The 18,540-nt window shown below is 43.8% G+C and overlaps 1 protein-coding gene across 2 annotated transcripts in view; it reads right to left on the bottom strand.

The window, feature by feature from the left end:
• Nucleotides 1-18,540, bottom strand: part of LOC140202856 (protein kinase C beta type) — a 379,624-nt gene that overhangs the window by 180,603 nt on the left and 180,481 nt on the right. The gene's annotated exons all lie outside the window — the stretch shown is intronic.

The raw sequence follows: 18,540 nt of genomic DNA on the forward strand, positions 1-18,540 counted from the left end.
TCTGCCTTCTGCAGGCAAGCCAAATCTGTATCTACCTGGCCAAACGTCCCGGATCCCATCCTTTCTGACTTTTTGAATAAGCCTACCGTGTGGGCCCAGTCATTTCTTCGGCAGTTTGAACGAGGCATGACTGCGCAAGCACATGAAAGTCGGCTTCTGAGACAGTGGGAGAGTTTAAAAAGCAAGCAGATTGAGAAATAGTGGTCATTTCTCCGGTAGTTTGAATGGGGCACGACTGCGCAAGCGTGTGGAAGTCAGCCTGTGAGACAGCGGGAGAGTTTAAAAAGCGAGCAGATTAACGGAGCAGGTGGCGTAGTGGCAGGCGACAGAGTAGGAAGGCTTTGGCTCAAGAGGCTTCGGCGAGCAGAGGCTGAGGACGAGCTTGCTCCCTGTGAGGTAAGGCCGGGTAAGTTCCTTTAATTAATCTAATTAACTTAGGAGTAGGTAATGGAGGCAGCATTTAGGGCAGTCGAGTGCTCCGTTTGCAGTATGTGGGAAGTCAGGGTGAGCACAATTGTCCCTGATGACTACACCTGTAATAGGTGCATCCAGCTGCAGCTCCTGACAAACCAAATTAGGGAACTGGAGCTGGAGCTGGATGAACTTCGGATCATTTGTGAGGCAGAGGCAGAAATAAACAGGAGTTACAGGGATATAGTCACCCCTAAAAGTCAGGAGGCAGGTAGCTGGGTGACTATGAGGAGAGGTTGTGCCAAAGTAAAAGCAAATTTCTACAAATGTTCTTTTGTCTTCATGGTGTAGTTTTTGCCAGGATACTGATTCACCAGCAGTTGGACCTTCCATATATAAGTGTATTTTTACTACAATCAGTTGAAACACCTTGACTCAGTGATGTCCATTTAACTAATTATGCAACTTCTGAAACCAATTGGCTGCACCAGTGAGGATTTGGTATGTCATATTAAAGAGTGTGAACACTGATGCAATCAATTATTTTGTGTTTTACATTTGTAATTAATTTAGATCACTCTGTGGAGATCTGTTTTCACTTTGACCCAAGAGTCTTTTTCTGTTGATCAGTGTCAAAAAAGCCAATTTAAATCTATTGTGATTCAATGCTGTAAAATAATAAAACATGATAACTTCCAAAGAGAAGTGAATACTTTTTAGTGGCACTGTACAATGAGATAGCTTGTGATCACCATCATTTCTGACTCTGAATTTATGTGCCACCAGTAAGCAGTCTTTGTCTTACACTTGTTCATCACACAAAGAGTTAAAAAATACACGTGGACTAAGATGTTAACTGTCCTGTGCTATCACCAGTGGGATCATCAGTTGACCTGCCACCTGTCTTCAGGAGTTTCAGCCCGCTTATGATCAAGTTACATACTTAATAGCAAGAATTATTATGAAAGTATAATGTGTGCACAATAACAAAAGCAGCACAGCGGCACTGTGAGGACACCTGAATCAGCTGTTACACACCGACAAACAACGGCAGGCTTTTAGTCTCCACTTACCATGCCTGTTTTGATTGAAAGGTAACTTTATACAATACTGTATTTGTACTTTACTTTTTTAATATAAGGTTTTACGTTAAGTATAAAAACAATCAGCATTGTTCTGGAGTTAGAATTTCATCAGCGACAACTTTCACAAACTTACCAATAAATTTCTCTGCTGCTTCGTGAACAGTAGATGCTTTATCTTTAAAATCTTTAAAGTGCCTTTTCTTAAATTTCGGCAACCAGCCTACTAAATATTCACAATTACCTCAATTTTCAGTTCACCATGATAGATCTTTTCTTGCTTCATAGTCAGCATACCGTTCAGTGGCACGTGTTCACTCCTACGCTGACAAATGCATTCTTTCAATATAATCAAGATTTCATTTTTCCCTTTATGCAGTGTTTTTCTATTTTTCATAAACTTCTGTTCACTTCTCAGAACATGTCTGTGATGCGCAGAGACCTATACATCACCTGGGAACCTTTCCAGCACCTTGTGAAATTTTCCATTTGAGACAACAAGTCTTCATATTTTGGAATTTCAGGTAAGGGGGTACACAACCTGTACATTGCACTTATCTAAATTAAGTTCTACTCCTCAGCATCTCTACCCAACTGATCAAGATCCTACTGCTCTTCATTGTCTACGACACCATCTCTTCCAGTGTCATCTGCAAACTTATTATTTCCTGCTTATACTCATCCAAATCATTAAGATGACAAATAACGACGGGGCCAAACAACCCCTGGGGCACACCAGACCTCCTGTCTGAGAAACTGACAAGATGGCGCCAGTGACCAACAGCGACACATTGCAGGCAGCTTATGAAACTACTACTGGATACTCTCCTTCTTCAAAATCTACTTCTTCTAAACTACAATTGCTTGCAGCCTGTAATTTCCCTTTTGGCCAAGTGAACACTCTGGCGCTTCTGCAATATTCTGAGGGATTCAGCACGGCCGTCCTTGGGGGTGGCTGCGTCGATCCCGAATGGCAGAATGTGAACCCATGGTCAGCTCCATTACTCCAGGCTGATTGAAGTGTCAAGGTTAAAATCGACGGGGTCGACAGCAGGTGTTCAGTCCCGTCTGCCTGCCTCTTTCTTGCTGCTATCAGCAGGAAGTGCAGGAATCTTTGGTCCCATGCTGGGTCCCATGTTCTATCGTTTCAGCGGCTCGTGACTGTGGACTTAGATTTAGCTGCAGTTTGATGTTTAATTCAGCAGTGCTGAATACACATTACTATTTGTGTGATGTGATCGAGGCACTTTGGCACAAAACTAGATCAGTGGCTATGGCCTGCAGCCATCAACACAACGCTGAACTGACTGACTCAGTGGCTTTGGCCATAGGCATTGGCTCCTGGACCAGCTTCACTCACCTCAGCAGCTCGTGGCTGTGGATTCACTTCTGGGGATTCTGCAGTTTGACGTTTAAGGTCTGTGTGTTATTTGTTCACTTTTTGCTATTTGTGTGATTTCTTTTTCTCGCACTTTTGATGGTCTTGTATGGATTTTTCTTTAAAAGGGTTCAATGGTGTTTGTTTTGTGGCAACCCATAAGAAAACAAATCTTAAGGTTGTATACTGTATACATACTTCAATAATAAAGGCACTTTGAACTTTAACATCACCTTGTTTCCTACTATCCAGCCAACTTTGGAAACAGTTTGCTAGATCTCCTTGGACACCATTTGATCTAAACTTCCAGAACAGCCTAGCTTGTGAAACTTCATGAAAAGACTTACTAAAATCCATATATACTCTGTCTACTGCACTCCCCTCATCAGCCTTCCTTGTCACTTCAGACAAATAAAACTCAGATTCACGAGACAGGAGAACAACAGATGGTAAAAATCTCCCTGCTTTTGTATTCATGCCACAACAAATGAAGTCTATGTCTTCTTAGCATGTTATGTACTTGAGCTGCCACCTTTAAGACTAGTCTACCAAGGTCCCTCTACTCCTCAATACTCCCTAGGACCTTAACATTCATCATGTATGTCCCAGATTCATCAGTATTTCTAAGATGCATCACCACACATTTATCAGGATACAACTCCACTTACCACTTCTCAGCTCATTTTACCAATAAATTAACATTGTGCAGACAACTTATTCAAGATCTTGACCTGAGACTAGTGCACTTAAGATTGGTAGGTGACTGCACCTCTTTTTTCTTTTACAGAATGCTGAGTTAAGAATTATGTTTAAAGAACAATGAGACAGTCTTCCTTGTGATGAAACAGATGGGTTGTGTAAGACTCCAAGCTGGGACTCAGCTGCTGACGCACATGGGAATGCCTATAGGTCTGGTGTGTCCTATAGTTGTTTGTCTGTTGCCCAGGATACACTGCATACTGCACCAGGGGTCTGGGAGGCCGAGCTGTACTTAACATTATACTTATAGAGTCAAGTTATTGAGCTCTACAATACAGAAACAGGTCCTTCTGCACATGTAGTCCATGCTGAACTATTATTCTGCCTAATCCAATTGATGTGCACCTGGACCATAGCCCTCCATACCATACCATCCATCTACTGATCCAAATTTCTCAAAGTTTGAAATCAAACTCAACCCACCATTTCTGCTGGCTGCTTGTTTCACACTCACACCACTCTCTGGGTGAGGGAGTTCTCCTCAGCCCCCCCTTAAATATTTCACCTTTCACCCTTAACCTATGACATCTAGTTTTAGCCTCATTGAATCCTAGTGAAAAAAAGTCTGCTTTCATTTTCCCCCTCTATCAAATCTTCCGTCTTCTCCTACGCTCCCGGGAATAAAATCTTAACATCCTTGTAAATTTTCTCCGTACTCTTTCAATCTTATTGATATCTTACCTGTAGATACTGTAGGTGATCAGAACTGCTCACAATACTCCAAATTATGTTTCACAATCATTTCATACAACTTCAACATAATATGCCAACTCCTGCATTCAGTACTCTGATTTATGAAGCATTTATGAAGCTCTCTTTATGACCCTACCTACCAGTGGCACCACTTTCAAGAAGATATGGATCCATGATCCCAGAACTCTCTGTTCTACCTCACTTATCAGTGCCCTACCGATCGCGATGCAAGTCTTCTTTCTGCTCATTTTTCCAGCTGGTCCAGATGCTACTGCAAGCTTTGATAGCCTTCCTCACTGTCTACAAAGCCCCCAGTCTTGGTGTCATCCACAAATTGGCTGATCCAGATTATTACATTATCATCCAGATTGCTGATATAGATGACAAACAACAACAAACTCAGCACTAATCACTGAAGCACACCACTAGTTAAAGGCCACCAGTTGGGATAGACAACCATCTACTACCACTCCCTGGCTCATCCTGAATGCCAGGTGACTGAACCTTCTTGATCAAATCTACCCTATGCTTCCTTCTTCCGTTCTGAAGGTCCATTTAAGTATGGTCAGCGATTAATAATCTTTCAAATACAAACGTACATAAAGATTCTCCTTTGTATTACTTATTAATTTTCGGGTGACTAATTGCACCTGTGACCACGTTCATTACACAGTTTCATGTGGGACCAGTTTCTCAGCATTTACTCCACCAAAAGTTCCTCATCTAAATGCAGGCAGGTGCTGTTAATGGAGAGGCAGGATGTGGGCTCCCAACTCATGTAGTTGGTTGTGAGGTTTGAATGAGAGTGGCAGCATCCTGGGCTGACTGGTTTTTCACGTCCTGACATTGCTATTTGAAATGTAGTGTATTTAAGTCTGTGTTCAACTGTGAGTCTGCTTGTCTTATATCATTTGAGGTGATGTGAAAGGGAGGTGATGTGAAAGGAAGGTTCTGAGTGAAAACCTGGGCTATTGCTCCAACAATTGAAGCCCACTCACTGGGGCTGAACCCCAGAATAAAGTGCCAGAATATATTGGGAATGGTGAAATGGGCCTGCAGTCTTGCAACCAAAGCCAGGACAACACCCACTTTCACCAACTTTCCTGGTAAACCTTCTCGAAAAACTTTACAAGATTGGTTAGACACATCACAAAGCCATGTTGACTTATTCCTAAAGCATTTAGTATCCGTGTTTACCAACACGAATCTGTAGTGATCTGGAAAGCAAACCTCCCAAGGATCACGCATGTATGCTGTCATTGTTCAATATAGCGCCCAGGGCTGTTTGCTGAGCCCATCACATCCTCAAATTCATGACAGTGTTGGGACTTAACAATACAACAATTACAGCATGGAAACAGGCCATCTCGGCCCTTCTAGTCCGTGCCGAACTCATACTCTCACCTAGTCCCACCGACCTGCACTCAGCCCATAACCCTCCATTCCCTTCCTGTCCATATATCTATCCAATTTAACTTTAAACGACAACATCGAACCTGCCTCAACCACTTCTGCTGCAAGCTCGTTCCACACAGCTACCACTCTCTGAGTAAAGAAGATCCCCCTCATGTTACCCTGTGACAAGAATACACATAGATGTTAGCTGTCCTGTGTGATCAGCAGTTGGACTGCCACCTGTCCTCGGGAGAGAGAGAGATAAGGAAGACAATGGAGCAGCATTTGGAGATGTGTAATGAAGGGACAGGAGAGAGAGCTGTCTAGAGCGGCTCCCCCTTTGAACCCTGAACTGTTTGAAGTGATGGACAGGCGATACCCCAGCAGGGGGATAAAAAGGGACAGGTTTGCTAAGGCAGGACACACACGACACCACGAGGTAATGAGACCCTGGAAGCAGTGCCCCCCCCCGCAAGTCGGCGGGAGTCGTTTTGGAAGGCTGGTTGCCGAACCAAGCCATAGACGCACAGGGTGGAAAGGTACGATCAGCGGGAACCCGGTGTGTGTCCACCCTTGCTTGGGTGCCAGGTTCACTGCAGAGGATCGACTGCATCTGGAGGAGGGGTCACAGTCGGTGACCTCAGGTGACATCACAAAGGACTCGCCCGAAAGCTGCTTGTGAGCAATATCGCAGGTCTGTGTGTGGAAGCCGTTTTGAATGATCATTCGTTTTTGTTCTCTCTCCTTCCCCCCACATTGTCCATCGCCATGGCAATGATTACTGCGAACTGAACTAAATTGAACTGGACTTTGTGTCACTTTGAAATTGGTCATTTACCCCTAGACAACGATAGAGCTTGATTGATGCTGTTATCTTAATTCTGTGCACATGTGTGTTTATCATTGATGAACTGTTGCATTTATTATCCTTTCGATTACTGTGTTGCTTGTTTCTTTAATAAAACTTTCTTAGATCTAGTAATCCAAACTCCAACTGAGTGATCCATTTCTGCTGGTTTGGCAACCCAGTTACGGGGTACATAACAACCCCTAAACTTTTTCCCTTTAACTCTCAACTCATGTGCTCTTGTTTGAATCTCCCCCATTCTCAATGGAAAAAGCCTATCCACATCAACTCTATCAATCCCCCTATCCCGCTCATAATTTTAAACATCTCTATCAAGTCCCCCCTCAACTTACTACGCTCCAAAGAATAAAGACCTAACTTGTTCAACCTTTCTCGGTAACTTAGGAGATGAAACCCAGGCAACATTTTAGTAAACCTCCTCTGTACTCTCTCAATTTTATTGACATCTTTCCTATAATTCGGTGACCAGAACTGTACACAATACTCCAAATTTGGCCTTACCAATGCCTTATACAATTTCAACATTACATCCCTACTCCTATGCTCAATGCTCTGATTAATAAAGGCCAGCATACCAAAAGTTTTCTTCACTACCCTATCCACATGAGATTCCACCTTCAGGGAACTTTGCACCATTATTCCTAGATACCTCTGTTCTACTGCATTCTTCAATGCCCTACCATTTACCATGTATGTCCTATTTTGCTTAGTCCTACCAAAATGTAGCACCTCACATTTATCAGCATTAAACTCCATCTGCCATCTTTCAGCCCACTCTTCTAACTGGCCTAAATCTCTCTGCAAGCTTTGAAAACCTATTTCATCATCCATAACGCCACCTATCTTAGTACCACCTGCATACTTACTAATCCAATTTACCACTCCATCATCCAGATCATTAATATATATGATAAACAACATTAGACCCAGTACAGATCCCTGAGGCACACTGCTACACACCATCCTCCAATCTGACACACAGTTATCCACCACTACTCTCTGGCGTCTCCCATCTAGCCACTGCTGAATCCATTTTACTACTTCGATATTAATGCCTAACGATTGAACCTTCCTAACTAACCTTCTGTGTGGAACCTTGTCAAAGGCTTTACTGAAGTCCATATAGACAACATCCACCACTTCCGCTTTACACTCATCAACTTTCTTAGTAACCTCATCAAAAAATTCAGTAAGATTTGTCAAACATGACCTTCCACACACAAATCCACGTTGACTGTTCCTAATCAGACCCCGTCTATCCAGATAATTATATATACCATCTCTAAGAATACTTTCCATGAATTTACCCGCCACTGACATCAAACTCACAGGCCGATAATTGCCAGGTTTACTCTTAGAACCCTTTTTAAACAATGACTTACCAACTACGACAACGAGACGGCCTACAGCGAGGAGGTGCAAGTGTGCAGTCCCCTCCCAGTCTCCACCCAGCTACCATGAATCACCTGCCACTCATTTCCAACATCATCTGCAACCTATTTAATCCCAGTTCTCATCCACAACCCTTGTTCACCTATTGATCTCATGTTCTACCAGTTAACCTGTGGTGGTTAATACCTGTTCTCACTTGTTTTGTTGCCCCTCATGGCTACTTTACAGTTTATTATTAAAGTTATTGCTCACCGCTATATTGTCTCCACTGCTCTGCTTTTGGGTCAATCCTCCTCTACACTTCGTGATGGGATGAGTGAACCAGCAGTTGAGCTAGCAGAGCTTACTTGCCCAAAGAAACTCATTTATCAACATGAGCACACAATCCAGAAGCAACAGAAAAGCACTGGCCATTTGCTTGCCACTCTCACCCAGCTCTGTCTCAACATGGAAACATAGAACATAGAATAGTACAGCACAGTACAGGCCCTTCGGCCCACAATGTTGTGCTGACCCTTAAACCCTACCTCCCATATAACCCCCCACCTTAAATTCCTCCATATACCTGTCTAGTAGTCTCTTAAATTTCATCACTTCTCTTGTACTGAGCAGTGGTGCCCTGGGGAAGAGGCTCTGGCTGTCTACTCTATCTATTCCTCTTAATATCTTGTACACCTCTATCATGTCTCCTCTCATCCTCCTTCTCTCCAAAGAGTAAAGCCCTAGATCCCTTAATCTCTGATCATAATGCAAAATCCCTGAACCAGGCAGCATCCTGGTAAATCTCCTCTGTACCCTTTCCAATGCTTCCACATCCTTCCTAAAGGGAGGCAACCAGAACTAGACACAGTACTCCAAGTGTGGCCTAACCAGAGTTTTATAGAGCTGCATCATTACATCATGACTCTTAAACTCTATCCCTCGACTTATGAAAGCTAACACCCCATAAGCTTTCTTAACTACCCTATCTATCTGTGAGGCAACTTTCAGGGATCTGTGGACATGTACCCCCAGATCCCTCTGCTCCTCCACACTACCAAGTATCCTGCCATTTACTTTGTACTCAGCCTTGGAGTTTGTCCTTCCAAAGTGTACCACCGCACACTTCTCCGGGTTGAACTCCATCTGCCACTTCCCACCCCATGCCAGTCAACCTCCTCCCTCGGAGCTTCAGATTCCAGTGCCCAACCTGATGCTGAAACTTCCTGTCCCAGTGCGTCTTGTACTTCAACATCCAGCCATGTCTGTATTTTATGGACTGAGCCAAGATTGCCTTCATCACCTCTCTCTTGACTGGGGAACTCTGACCTGGGCTGCCACTAACTGGGACTATAGAAACAGACCAGACCCACAGTTCCATTTCCAGAACCATTCAGCTGCAGGACCCTCTTCAGTATCACTTTCAAAAGCCAGGTAGCTATGGAGAGTTTCTTTAACTGTCCCAAGAGCAAGACTGTCACAGGGGAAATATCTTGTGTGCCTGCTGTGGAGCAGTTGATCACCAATGCATCTAGCGCCCACTACGCCTGAGAAATGGAACCACCAGGTAGAGATGAAGGCCATCTATCTGGTAAGCTCCTCCGGCCCATCATTCCAGCACCATAGCCTGACTCAATCTCTCTGTCGTCCTCTACACCCCAACAGCTCCATGCACACAGGAGGCTCTGTGGATTCCAATGCAGCAGGCAACTTTCTGGACCCGACTCTCTGTGTATGCCTTGGACTTCCTTCCAAGCCCATCTCTCATCCCTTCTGCATCATGGCCATTAATGGACCTTCATCAGGATCTCTGAATCGCATGTGCACGCTCTGACTGGTATGGTCAGAGCGTGCACACGAGATTCAGAGAGCACCTCTAGTCCATCCAATTCCTCTGTATTGACTTACCCACATTGCTTAGCTGTGGACCCAGCTGCCAGATAGAATGTTTCCAATGCACTATCCATCAAGGGGAGAGGGGAGCGGCTCTTAATAGCGATTCTGTTGAGTCCACAATAATTGATGCAGGGATGGAGACCCCATCTTTCTTTTTGACAAAGAAGAATCCTGCACTGGCTGGAGACAGGGATGGTCAAATGAAGCCATGCTGTAGTGCTTCAGTGAAGTAGTCATTCATGGCTTGGGTCTGAGAGGGGAGTGGGATAACAGATAATCTTTGGGAGGTACCTAGGAGGATTTGTGTGGTCTGTGAGGCTTCCCTTTTATTGAAAGTGCTGGCTAAATCACGATATTCCTGTGGTAGTTGGTGAGGTCAAGGGTTTTCCCCACCTCCATGCATGTACGCGGTGAATTCAACTGAGGCCGTAATGAGATGGGCCAGCAGGTGAATCCCCAGCTCAACAGTGAACTGCGTGGGTTCTGGAGGCATTGCTGATGAGGGTCATCTTTGACTAGCATAAGCTGTGATTTGAGTTTGTTGATGGTATTAATCTGGTATTTCTTCAGGCTCCTGGCGATCCTTCCAGAAACCGTGGAAATAGAGGAAAGACAGGCGGTAGCAACAGGTTCCTCCTCATTGTTAAGTTTCCTGGTTTTCCCGTTGACCCAACTGTTTTCCTTCATTCTGTAGGAACGTCATGCATAATCATCCTACTTCCTCATGGAGCCTCAGGCCCGAAATCGTTTTCACATGGTTATAGCTCAGTGCTAAATCAAAGTAGAAAGAACCGCTCTACATTGATGGTGGTTGTTAACTGAACAGCATATATACAAACATTGAGTTTACGATGGAGATGGAGAAGAATAGTTGCCTCCCATTCTAATATGACGGAAACCAGATGGTCGACTTGGACATGTTCTGTCCAGAGAAATTGGTGGTAACAGAAAATTGCATTCACAATGGCCATAAGATTGACTGATAGCACAAAACTACTGTGCTACACCAATGGATTTTGCGATTGCCTGGCAAAAGAAGCCATTGAAATAAAACTAGAAAAAAGAATTTGAAAAAAACAAAGGTCTCACTCTAAGTAAGAACTGGAATTCGATTGTAAGCAAGATGGGAAAGTAGAAACCTGATTGGATGAGAAATAACCAATCAGGAGGGACGGACGATAGGGGTATAAATACCATGGGACTAGTCATGCCCAGGCATCATTCCCAATGAAGAAGGCAGAGTTTGTCAATGAACTGTCGGTTAAAATCGATACCTGCACCTGGCTGGAAGCCCAAGAAGAGTTTATTCATCACATATAGGATCATAAGAACATAAGACATCGAAGCAGAGTTAGGCCATTTAGCCCGGAGTCTGCTCTGCTACTCCATCATGGCTGATCCCAGTTCCCACTCAAACCTGCCTTCTAGCTGTAATCTTTGATGCCCTGACCAATCAGGAAACTATCACCTTCCACCATAAATGTACCCACGCACTTGGCCTCCAACATAGTCTGTGGCAGAGCATTCCACAGATTCATTACTCTCCGAAAAGGTTGCCCCTCAATTTTAAGGTTGTGCCCTCTAGTTCTGGATACTCCCACCATAGGAAACATCCTCTCCACATCAACCCTATCTAGTCCTTTCAACATTCGGTAAGTTTCAATGCGATCCCCCCACGTTCTCCTAAAATTGCGTCAGTACAGGCCCAAAGCTGCCAAACGCTCCTCATAATTTAACCCTTCATTCCTCAAATCATCCTAATGAACCTCCTCTGCACTCTCTCCAATGACAACACATCCTTTCTGAGATATGAGGCCCAAAACTATTGACAATACTCCAAGTGCGGCCTGATTAGTGTCTTATAAAGCCTCAGCATTATCTCCTTACTTTTATATTTTATTCCCCTTGAAATATCCTTTCTGAGATATGAGGCCCAAAACTATTGACAATACTCCAAGTGCGGCCTGACTAGTGTCTTATAAAGCCTCAGCATTATCTCCTTACTTTTATATTTTATTCCCGTTGAAATATCCTTTCTGAGATATGAGGCCCAAAACTATTGACAATACTCCAAGTGCGGCCTGACTAGTGTCTTATAAAGCCTCAGCATTATCTCCTTACTTTTATATTTTATTCCCGTTGAAATAAATGCCAACATTGCATTTCCCTTCTTTACCACAGACTCAACCTGTGAATTCACCTTCTGGGAGTCTTGCATAAGGATGCCCAAGTCCCTCTGCCCCTCCAATGTATGAACCTTCTCCCCATTTAGATTATAGTCCGCATTACTGTTCCTTTTTCCAAAATGCATTATCATACATTTCCCAACACTGTATTCCACCTGCCACTTTTTCGCCCATTCTTCCAATTTGTCTAAGACCTGCTTCAATCGCATTACTTCCTCAGCACTACCAACCACTCCAGCTATCTTTGTATCATCTGCAAACAATTCCATTATCTAAATCATTGACAAACAATGTGAAAAGTAGTGGTTCCAATACTGACCCCTGAGGAACACCACTAGTCACTGGCAGCCAAACAAAAAAGGCCCCTTTAATCCCACTTGCTGCCTCCTGCCTGTCAACCATTCCCCTATCTACGCCAGTATCATTTCTGTGAAGAAGAAAGCCCTTAACTCCGAGTGGAGTCATCGGGATGCCATCATGACGGCGTTTATTTAGCAGGCTTTCTTATTTTTACGAGGCTAAGTTACTAGCTCAATGCTCAACCCAGCACGGATAGAAAGCCTGCGAGGGAGCTGGCTGGATTCGAACTCGGGAGCTTTCGCTCCGAAGTCTGGCACTGATGCCACTACGCCATCAGCCGGCATCATTCCTGTAACGCCATAGGATTTTATCTTGTTAAGCAGCCTCATGTGTGGGACCTTATCAAATGCCTTCTGAAAACCTAAGTATATGACATCCACTGCCTCTTCTTTGTCCACCTTGCTTGTTACTTCCTTGAAGAACTCTAACAGTTTTGTCAGGCAAGATTTCCCTTGACAGAACCCATGCTAACTTTGACTTATACTACACTGGACTGAAAGAAGCAGTAAATTGGGTTGTAAATTTAGTCAGCTCCATTTTGAGTACTAGCCTACAAAGTACCCAGGACATTTTTAAGGAGTGGTACCTCAGAAAGGCAGTGTCCATTATTAAGGACCCCCAGCACCTCGGACATGCCCTTTTCTCATTGTTACCATCAGATAGCAGGTACAGAAGACTGAAGGTACACACTCAGCGATTCAGGAACAGCCTCTTCCCCTCTGCCATCCAATTAACTAAATGGACATTGAACCCATGAACGCTACCTCATATTTTAATACATATTATTTCTGTTTTTGCACGATTTTTTACACATTCAGTATACATACACTGTAATCCATTTATTTATTTTTCTTCTATATTATGTATCGCATTGAACTGCTGCTAAGTTACTAAATTTCATGACACTAGAATGATTCCGGGAATGAGAGGGTTAACATATGAGGAACGTTTGTCCGCTCTTGGACTGTATTCCTTGGAGTTTAGAAGAATGAGGGGAGACCTTACAGAAACATTTCGAATATTGAAAGGCATGGACAGAGTGGATGTGGCAAAGTTGTTTCCCATGATGGGGGAGTCTAGTACGAGAGGGCATGACTTAAGGATTGAAGGGTGCCCATTCAGAACAGAAATGTGAAGAAATTTTTTTAGTCAGAGGGTGGTGAATCTATGGAATTTGTTGCCATGGGCAGCAGTGGAGGCCAAGTCATTGGGTGTATTTAAAGCAGAGATTGATAGATATCTGAGTAGCCAGGGCATCAAAGGTTATGCTGAGAAGGCAGGGGAGTGGGACTAAATGGGAGAATGGATCAGCTCATGATAAAAATGGCGGGGAAGACTCGATGGGCCGAATGGCCGACTTCTGCTCCTTTGTCTTATGGTCTTATTCCAGTGATAATAAGCCTGATTCTGATTCTGATTCTGATTCCAGCATGGATAAAGTAGTGGCTGATTAGCAGAAGCAAAGAGTGGGATAAACAGGGCCTTTTCTGGTTGGCTGCCAGTGTCTAGAGGTGTTCCACAGCGGTCTGTGATGGTACTGATTCTTTTTATGTTATATGTCAATAATGTGGATGATGAAATTGATAGCTTTATTGCCAAGTTTGCAGATGATATGAAGATAGGTGGAGGGACAGGTAGGTTTGAGGAAGTAGAGAGACTCCAGAAAGACTTACATTAGGAGAATCGGCAAAGAAATGGCAGATAGAATACAGTATAGGGAAGTATGTGGTCACACACTTTGGTGGAAGAAATAAAAGTGCAGACTCCTAAATGGAGAGAAAAGACAAAAAAAATGAGGCGCAAAGGGACATGGGAGTCCTTGTGCAGGATTTCCGAAAGATTAAAAGGCTGCCAGACTACTGGTTTTCTGCAGGGGTCGGTTTGGGACCACTTCTTATGCTGTATATAATTTTTTTTGGATGATGGAATAGATGGTTTTGTTGCTAAGTTTGCAGATGATACAAAGATTGGTGGAGGGGCAGGTAGTGTTGAGGAAACAGGTAGGATGCAGAAGGACTTAGACAGAGTAGAAGAATGGGCAAGAAAGTGACAAATGAAATACAATGTTTGAAAATGCATGGTCATACACTTTGCTAGTAGAAATAAATGTGAAGACTATTTTCTAAACAGGGAGAAAATCCAGGAATCTGAGATACAGAGGGACTTAGGAGTCCCTGTGCAGAACACCCTGAAGGTTAACTTGCAGGTTGAGTCAGTGGTAAGGGAGGCAAGTGCCATGTCAGCAATTATATCAAGATGTCTAGAACAGAGGAGCAAGGATGTGATGCCGTGGCTTTACAAGGCACAACTGAGGCCTCACCTTGAGTATTGTGAACAGTTCTGCGCCCCTTATCTTAGAAATGATGTGCTGGCATTGGAGAGGGTTCAGTAGAGGTTCACAAGGATGATTTCAGGAATGAAAGGACCACCATATGAAGAACGCTTGATGGCTCTGGGTCTGTACTCGCTGGAATTCAGAAGAATGAGGGGGGATCTCATTGAAACCTTTCGAATGTTTAAAGGCCTAGACAGAGTACATGTGGAAAGGATGCTTCCCATGGCGGGAGAATCTAGGACAAGGGGGCGCCCTTTCAAACAGAGATGCGAAGAAATTTCATTAGCCAAAAGTTGGTGAATTTGTGGAATTTGTTGCCACATGCAGCTGTGGAGGCCAGGTCTTTGGGCATATTTAAGGCAGAGGCTGATAGGTTCCTGATTGAACATGGCATCAAACGTTACAGAGAGAAGGCCGGGAACTGGGGTTGAGGGGCAGATAGAAAAAAATGATCAGCCATGATTGAATGGTGGAGCAGACTCGATGGGCCAGATGACCTATGTCTTATGGTCTTAATTTGCAGCTTGAGTTGGTGATAAGGAAGGCAAATACAATGCTAGCATTCATTTCAAGAGGACTAGAATATAAAAGCAAGGATGTAATGTTAAGACTTTATGAAACACTGGTGAGTCCTCATTTGGAGTATTGTGAGCAGTTTTGGGCCCCTTATTTTTGAAAGGATGTGTTGAAACTTTGAAACTGGAGGGGGTTCAAAGGAAATTCACAAAAATGATTCCAGAATTGAATGGCTTGTCATATGAAGGGTGTTTATTGGCTCTGGGCCTGTATTCATCAGAATTTTGAAGATTGAATGGTGAAAGGCCTTGATAGATTGGATGTGGAGAGGATGTCTCCTATGGATAGAGAGGACACAGCCTCAGAATAGAGGGGTGTTCTCTTAGAATGGACTTCAGGAAGAATTTCTTCAGCTAGAGAGTAGTGAATCTGTGGGATACATTGCCACAGGCTGCTGTGGAGGCCAAGTCTTTATGTATATTTAAGGAAGAAAGTGATAGATTCTTGATTGGTTATGGCATGAAGGGATATGGTGAGAAGGCAGGAGATTGGGGCTGAGAGGAAAACTGGATCAGCCATGATGAAATGGTGGAGCAGACTGGATGGGCCGAACAGTCTAGTTCTGCTCCTAGATCTTACGGTCGTATGATAGAGATACGTGAGACTATGAGAGGCATATATTGAATTGACAGCAAGGGCAGCAATGGCCAATACCAGAGGACATCAGTTTAAGGTGAGGCATCCCAACTGTCTAACATGATTTGCAAACAAGCCCAGGCAGTGCAATTTAGGCAGCCAGCTGTTGAATTCAAGGTGAGTGGAAGAAAATTTAGGGGCATTGTCAGAGGTAGTTTTTTGTTGTGTTTTTGTTATTAAAACAAAGAGTGCTGGGTGCCAATACACACTGCCAGGGATGGTGCTGGATGGAGAAGAGTAGAAAAGAGAAGGTAGTAACAGGGGACTGAATAGTCAGGGGAACAGATGAGATTCTGTGGATGTGAACAGGACACCTGAGATTGCTTCTACAACATTTTGGGGAGGGAGGGAGAATAGCCAGATGTCGTGGTATATATTGGTACCAATGACATAGGAAGGAAAAGCAAAGGGGTCTTAAAAGAGAATTTAGAGGGCTAGGTAGAAGGCTGAGAAGCAGGACCTCCCAGGGGGTAACTTCTGGATTGTTGCCTGTGACACGCACCATTGAGGGTAGAAACAGGATGATTTGACAGATTAATGTGTGGCTAAGAAGCTGGTGCAGGGGGCAAAGCTTCAGGTTCAGGGATCACTGGGATCTCTTCTGGGGGAGGTATGACCTATTCAAAAGTGATAGGTTGCACCTGAACTTGAGGGGAACCAATATTCTTGCGGGCAGGTTTGTTAGAGCTGTTAGGGAGGGTTTAAACTAATTAGGCAGGGGGGTGGGAACCAGAGTGAAAGGACTCAGGATAGGACGGATGGTTAAAAAAATGCAAAGATAGTGTGTAGTCAGATTGTCAGGAAGAACAGGCAGATGATAGACACTTGTAGCCAGCAGGGTGAGTAATCAGTGTATTCGGGATGTAGAATCAAAAAGGGTAGCAACTCGAGTACTCAAAGCGTTATAACTCAATGCAAGGAGTATAAGAAATAGGATGGACGATCTTGTGACACTATTACAGATTGTCAGGTGTGATGTTGTGGTCATCACTGAATCGTGGCTGAAGGATGGTTGTAGTTGGAAGCTGAATGTCCAAAGTTACATGTTGTATCGGAGGGATAGGAAGGTAGGCAGAGGGGGTGGCATGCCTCTGCTGGTAAAGAATGGCATCAAATCAGTAGAAAGATGTGACATAGGATCAGAAAATGTTGAATCCTTGTGAGTCGAGTTAAGAAACTGCAAGGGTAAAAGAACCTTGATGGCAGTTTCTCTACAGGCCTCCCAACAGTAGCTGGGATGTGGACCACAGCTTACAAAGGGAAATAGAAAAGGCGTGTAAAAAGGGCAATGTTATGATAGTCATGTCGATTGGGAAAATCAGGTTGGTAAAGGATCTCAAGAGAATGAGTTTGTTGAATGTCTATGAGATGGCTTTTAGAGCAGTTTGTCACTGAGCCTACTAGGGGATCAGCTACACTGGATTGGATATTGTGCAATGAACTAAAGGAGATTAGGGAGCTGAAGGTAAAATAATACTTAGGAGGCAGAGAAAACAATATGATTGAGTTCATCTTGAAATTTGACAGGGAGAAAGTAAAGTCTGACATAGCAGTATTTCAGTGGAGTAAAGGAAATGATAGTGGTATGAGAGAGGAGTTGGTCAAAGTAAGTAGGAAGGAGCTGCTGGCAGGGATGACAGCAATGGTGTAAGTTTCTGGGAAAAATGAGGAAGGTACAGAATAGATGTATTCCAAAAACAAATAGTCAAATGACAATATAGTACAGGTGTCCCCCGCTTTTCAAACGTTCGCTTTACAAAACCTCACTGTTATGAAAGACCTACATTAGTACCCTGTTTTCGCTTTCAGAAGATGTTTTCACTGTTATGAAAAAAATTCAGCGCGTGCCCCGAGCAGCTGCTCTCCCCGGATTCGGAACGGCATTCTCGCCAGCACTGCTTTAACACGAGCCTGTGAGCAGTCATTTGCAAGATAAGTTCTGTGGTGTCGGAAAAGCCTGAAAGAGCTCGTAAGGGTGTTACACTTTGCGTAAAACTAGACATAATTAAGCGTTTCGATCGTGGTGAACGAAGCAAGGACAAAGTGAGTTTGGCTTGTGGAAGCTGACGAAGATGATGTTGAAGAGGTTTAGGCATCCCATGACCAAGAACTGATAGATGAAGAGCTGATGCAATTGGAAGAGGAAAGGATAACAATCGAAACTGAGTGAGTAATGATAAAGTACAACTTTAATTTTGAAAGGGTATGAAGGTTTAGGGGATATTTGCAAGATTCTTTGAGTCCTTACAAAGAACTGGATGATAGAAAAATGCGCGAGGCTCAGTAGTCAAGCAAGCATTCCACATCAGCCACAGCAGACAATGAACCTCGACCTTTGACATCGAGGCGGGCAGTCATAGGAGAAGATGAGCTGCCTGCTCTAATGGAAATAGACGACGAGATGATACCCCAGTATCCCACCACCCCAACACCCAGGCCGTGGACAAATACAGTACCGATTCGCAGAGAATGCTGGGAGATCAGAGGCGATGCAATCGGCACTGATCTGGGCCGACAGTTACGTGTCGGGCAGCACGTAATTAATTAGCATGTTTATTTCGGCTTTTCTCTTAAAGATGTGCTGGGTGCATCCC

Source organism: Mobula birostris, chromosome 9 (genome assembly GCF_030028105.1).
Source record: "Mobula birostris isolate sMobBir1 chromosome 9, sMobBir1.hap1, whole genome shotgun sequence".
In the NCBI taxonomy this organism is placed as follows: Eukaryota; Metazoa; Chordata; class Chondrichthyes; order Myliobatiformes; family Myliobatidae; genus Mobula; species Mobula birostris.